The sequence below is a fragment of the Buteo buteo genome, chromosome 12 (genome assembly GCF_964188355.1).
Source record: "Buteo buteo chromosome 12, bButBut1.hap1.1, whole genome shotgun sequence".
NCBI classification, from domain to species: Eukaryota; Metazoa; Chordata; class Aves; order Accipitriformes; family Accipitridae; genus Buteo; species Buteo buteo.
This window is the reverse complement of record NC_134182.1, coordinates 7227112-7233455: the sequence shown is the minus strand read 5'-3', so window position 1 is coordinate 7233455 and position 6344 is coordinate 7227112.

Here is a 6344-nt window from a genome sequence, read left to right as displayed (position 1 = left end):
GCTCAAGCATGGGCATTAGAGTTGTGTTTTACAATTACCAATTTTTGTGCTGGTTGTTTCTAGAGTGTGATAAATTTTTTTGAAAAAACAAATTGTTAAACTAAGGCATATGGAGAAAAAAATAGTGCTTTCATCTGTCTCTCAATAAAAACCAAAATTAATAATAAAATTACTATTAAAGAATGGAATGAAACCTTTGTTTGCATCTTGCTCATTTGCAGAATGTTTCTTTCAGCATGCAGTTGTGTGTGTATGATGACTTGATATAAATATGCTAGAGCTGACTCAAGCTGTATGGGAAGAGGAAGCATTCTCTAACTAAAATTAACAACTTGATTGCAAAGACTAATCGAGTTTGCTTTGTTATGGGATTTTTATGTGGTTTTTTTTCCTATGAAAAGATAGATTCTATTTACAGGCCAAAATTAGCAGTCCTAGTCATGCTATGTAACCTTTTCCACCTCCAACAGTTATTTTTCTTTGCCATTTGACAGCTGTAGCCCACAAGGTGAGGGAAAATACTTCTGGCAAAAGTGCTAAGATTAGACATTCAGAAAAGTTTGACTTTGCAGCCTATTCTTCTAAATAATATTTGCATATTCTGAATTGTACACAGGGTACTTAATAGCAACATGGTTAACTGGGACAGAGCACAACTTTTCTGTCTTCAAGTCATAGGGTAAACATGTCCATTCCAACCACAGGTGCCTTTGCACTGTTTGACAAAAGGAAATTTTCTCAAGTCTCTGCATATACAGCTGGTGAGCTCTGGCAGCTCTGTCGGTACCTGAGAATATATGGGAGAGAAGGCTTGCTCCAAGCTTGGACTACCCAGCAGCAAAGTGGGTAACAGAGCTCGTGGTACCAAGCCATCCATGCATTGGTCCTTCCTTTTGTGCTGCAGCCATCCAGTGGGAGGTTGCTGATATGCTCTGGCTTTGAAAATAGTATCCCTTCTTCAGAAGAGGATGATTTTAGGACTTTTTGGAACCATAAAACTGGCTGACTTGTAAAATGTGCACCAAATTTTACAGGCTACCTCCTGTAGCTCTGTGCCAAGAGGCTGGATGGCAGATACTGGATCTATGTGAAAATTACTGATTTTCCTTTCCTGTGCTTTCCCCTCACTTTGGTTAGTAACTGCAGCAAAGGAAAGGTCAAAGTCACCCAAGAATGACTCAGGCAACCAAATACACTGCATTTATTCTTCTGATTTCTTAAGTTCAGACTTGCAAGTTATCAAAAGCTTTTTGTCAGATCTGAATTTAATGTCATGACATTTTAAGGTTATATCATTGAACTCCAGAGACTCCTCTCCTAGCTTTCTCTTCAACCTCCTTTTCAGGCTGTTTCCAGTCTGATGTGTGCTGGAGGCTGATGACAGTCTCTTGTGTGTTGGAGGTAACAAGTGCATACCTGGCAAGTCTGGCTGTCTCTCACAGGCTCCTTGAAAAATTACAAACAGTTCTTGTCCCTTCAGAGGGACTGAGTTTTTTCAATGGCAAACCAAATTAAATGATCCTGTTTATTTAAGTAATTGCAGGTGGCTTACCCTAAACTATTTCCTGTTATTTGAGTCTTCACACTCAGATGTCTGCAATACCTTTTGTTTCTGGCACCTTTGCCATCACAGCCCTCTTTGTATCAGAAACTTCAAGAAGAAAGCAAAATCAAAGCCACTGCCAGGCTGTTCTGGCTTCTTCTGCTTCAGTTAATCTCATCCTTCTCTTTCCCTACCTCAAGATGTGATTATTGCCATTATCTTCTGACCCTCATAAGTGCAGTGGGTCCTTCAAGAGACCTTGTCACTCTACAGTACTGGAGAGACCCTCTCAATTCACGCATTGCCATGTCCTCCCAGCCCTCTCTTGCTGATCCAGGTCAGTGATGATTGATTGATGCCTTGGTCATCGAATCGGGTGCCACACAGGCAGCTTGAGAACCCAGGACATGCGGGAAATAGAGGAGAGGAGCCTTAACATCCAGATATCCTTAATATTGTTACTATCTCTTCCAGAGCTCAGAACACTGAGAAGTCAACCGATGAGTCACGACTGCTGTCATACTGCAATATCTTAAATTGAGAAGCAGGATGGGGAAAAGATCATTTGCTCTCTGCTGAAAAGCTGTTAGTTTGTTGGGTGATGTTTCAATTTTAGACTCTCAATAGTCTGCTTCACCAGCAGCACGGAGCACGCTGACAGAGAGCCTGAGCTCATTTCAGATCATTAGCAGAAAATAAGGGAGGATGTTTCTTAGGACATTTTTTAAAAACAAGTATATTTTCAGGGATGGCTCCTTCCATGAGATATGCTAACAGAGAGAGGAAGACTCGACATTATAAATTACATAATTTATGTCTATAACATTACAGCTAATAATCATGGATCCTAGCAAGTCTCACACATAAATGGAAACATTTACTGACAGTAGAAAGCAATTCACTAGACATAATGAGCTGGCTATAGTGAAATAACTTCTTTTGCTATTGTTCTACCAAATCTAAGTCCACGCTTTAGATCTTAATTCCTCTCATATGACTCCCTGCTTGGGCTGGAAGAATTTAGATTGTCCATGAGCTTGGACTGTGCTTAGTTAGCAGAAACCTCTGCCCACTAGCACTCTAGTGAGATGCTGAAATCCACCTTTCTTCTCCATTCCAGTTTTCTACAACTACATCAGGATTTGTGAGGATGTTCCCTTCCACCAAATATCTTATCGCTGAGTAGTTCTTTATGTCCTTTCTTTATTCTGCTAGTTATGTGTTAATTATTGCAGCTTTTTTTTTCCTCTTCCTCCAGACTTCACAATTTCAGGGTGGAGAAATCATTGCACACTGTGAACATCAAGAGGAGTCTGTCATTTTACATCCGAGGTCAAATTTTTCAGGTGTTGCCCCAAATCTTTCCATTTAATTGCTAAAGATACAAGCCATGTTTGTAAAGGAGCTGTTAAGTTGGGCAAAAGTCTGTATTATTTATTACCACTTATGTCATGATCTGTTTCCAAATAATCACCCCACAGAGCTGAAGCTGTGTCAGCATTCTTGCCCAAGAATCATTCCTTCCTAAGTATATTCAGAGAAACCACCTGGATTTCTGCTCCCCTCAAGTAATCAGTACGTCATCCAGGGTCAATGCTGTATTGGGCAAAAGGCTGTTAAGGTTTGTGTTTGTATGAAGAGTTCCAAGATCTTCCTCTAATTTATTGTGCCTTTATGGCATTTGGTATCACCTAAATGTAGAATAAATATAGGTAATATAATAAATAATAATATGTAGACTATTATTCAGAGTAGAGAAAGTTATTACCAATAGCTGGAGTTCTTCAAGATACATGATCTTACACTATATCCCTTCTTCCCTTCTTTTTTGCAGGTCAGTGTTACTCCTAAACTCCATGCTCAGAGAAACTTAACATCTAGAAGTATGCTCCAACCTGCATCCAAATGTGTCAAGGTGGGGAAAAGGGCTTGGATGTACCCTCATGTTAATGCCAGGACAAAAAGGCTTTTGGACCCAAATGCCTGTGTTCCACCATCGCCCAAAATTAAAGCACCTATAAGGAGCACGTATGGTAAACTCAGGGTATTGATAAAAACAGGTTTTATGTTTTAAATATCCTGTATTTTATACCTCACCTGAATGTTTACCTGTAAGCTCTCTCATAATGCTTCACCACTGACTACTGCCATTTACTCTAGTTGAACCCCTGAGGTCAGGTTGATGCTGTCGTGACTGCAAGAAGCAAGCAAGTCACCATAACTGCTCATATGTAATTATGGAAAAAATGTCAATAACATAATGAAATAAATTGACTTGACTTTAGCTCATTTCTGCTTCTTTTCCTCCTCTCCCCACAATGATGTAGCCAGAATCTGTAACTGTACATGCTTAAGAAGTTTTACTGAGATACAATTGGAAACACAAAGCATCTCTCAAATGTCACAAGACCAGCTTCTTGGGCTTTACGTATACTAATTAGAAAATTACTCCACAGAGAGATGCATGTTATTAAATTGTGAAATTTTTTTATTTTCTTAGAGTTGGGAGAGATTTAACAGAAGCTGATGGTTGGTTGTGAAAATAATAACCTGTTACAAGGAGCAGGTAGCTATATTGTTGGGCACTACATTTGACCTACTATTATAATCTACAACCCTCCTTTTCAGGCATGTTAAAAACCTTACTTATAGAGAATACTTTTGAGACAATAAGATCTTTTTAAGATTATAAGTAGATGCGCTTCTACCTTCTCCATGAACTTCTCCGCATGAGTCCTTCCCACGGGCTGCAGTCCTTCAGGTACAGACTGCTCCAGCACAGGCTTTCCCATGGCGTCCCGGCCATCTTGGGGGACATCCCCCTGCTCTGGTGTGGGCTCCTTCCAGGGCTGCAGGTGGGCATCTGCTCCCCCACTCCCCTCCATGGGCTGGGGGGGGACAGCCTGCCGTCTCACTGTGGGCTGCGGGGGCATCCCCTCCTCCCCCACCTTCTTCACTGACCTTGGTGTCTGCAGAGGGGTTTCTCTCAGATTCCCACTAAATATCCCATTAAATCTGTTCTCCCAGAGGCGCTACCAGAATCACCGATAGGCTCAGCCTTGGCCAGCAGCGGGTCCGACTCGGAGCTGGGGAAGCTTCCAGCAGCTTCTCACAGGAGCCACCCCTGCAGCCCCTCCCCCACTGCCAAAGCCCCACCACACAAACCCGAACCACAGTGTTAAAATGACTCGTTTCCAAATGTAGGATAGACTTGATTTAGTGGTTCAATAGGTCCTTTTTTGTCTTTTTTTTTTCCAGCTTTATTCAGACACTGTGTCCAAAATAAAGAAAATTTATTATAAAATGTGTTATAAAACTTACTACTAGTAAAATTAATAAAGTTAGAAGGAAACATGTATTTCAGCAAATACATTAATAGACTTTGGCTCCAATAACAAGCTTCTATAGACAATAGTGGAGCAAAGCTGGAAAAGTCTGTTTGTGACTGTAGTATCACATACACTAAATTTAAAGCTTGAATTCTCTTATCAAGCAGGAAACCCAGCAGAAGGGTTTCATTTGCTTTTTAAAAGCTTTTTCTGACAAGTGTATTTTTAAATTAAAATCCTTAAAATGCAGGGTTTTTTCTTTTCACAGAGACAAATACGGCATCTTTCTTTTATGATGTATCTATCTCATCTCTCCTAGGACATGACATTCAATTAAAAACAGCATTAGAAAAAAATGTTTTTCTGTAAAAGAAGCATTCTAAAGACATGCTTTTCTCTATAAGCAGTATTAGAAAAGCATGTTTTTCTGTACCTTCTTTTAGCTATCAAATAGGTGATTGGTAGAATAGAAATTTTTAGTAACAGGGAATGATCTGTATCTTACTTGCAATATCCAAAAACCTGTTACCTTATAGACAGATTCTGCTGCTTGTGAGCTCTTTGTGTCTATCATATATATTTGTCATATATGTATGTGAGTGTTCATATATTTATATACATATGGATGTGTATATTTATAAAATTTACCATTGAGAGTCAGAATGATGTTTGAACTGGGATGTCTTTCTCAAGCCAATACTTTTACTGTTAGTAGATTTGCAGTAGGAATGTAAGCTTTTATTGTTTTAAACAATAATTTATTATTCTAAAGGTAAAAGGCAAAGACACAAAGATGGTAAGAGACACCAAATTTTACTCTTAGGTAAACTTGTGACTTAATGGGATTTTCAGGTTTTTGTGCTTTCTCTGCAATATTCATGTGTACCATTTTGCTCTGACAAATGCATGCATCTGGTTTTTTTAAATTTAATAATCTCTTTCACTACTACAATTTTACGCTTGCAGACTCTGAGTTCACATTGCTAGGTTGAGCATAATTATCACTAAAGTCACGAAAATGAAATGTAAAAGCAGTCATGCCAGAAGTAGCACTAGGCAACATGGTCACTCAAGAACTTATATCTTGTTGCCATTCTCATCCTTTTTCTTTACTGTGTAATGATGCAGCAATTTTATTGTTTACTCTGTATAAAAAGCAATCTACCATGCCCTAAGGGACAGTTAAATGTTGTAGCAAAGGTTGTAGTATGATTAAAGCTAGGGCCCTGCCGATTTCTTCTTCCAATTACTAGTTGAGACTAAGGAGTAAATATTAATGCAGTGACTTTAAGTAACTGGTGTACTTGTGTTTGCTCATGGTCTTTTTGGAATCTTTGATAAGAACAAGCATTTGCTTCAAAGGGAGCAAGATTAAACTTAACTATATGTATATATTTATAGAGACTATAAAGGTATTTGAAGATATAATGAAAAAAACAGTCTTTTTCATTAACAGAATCAAAACACTGAAA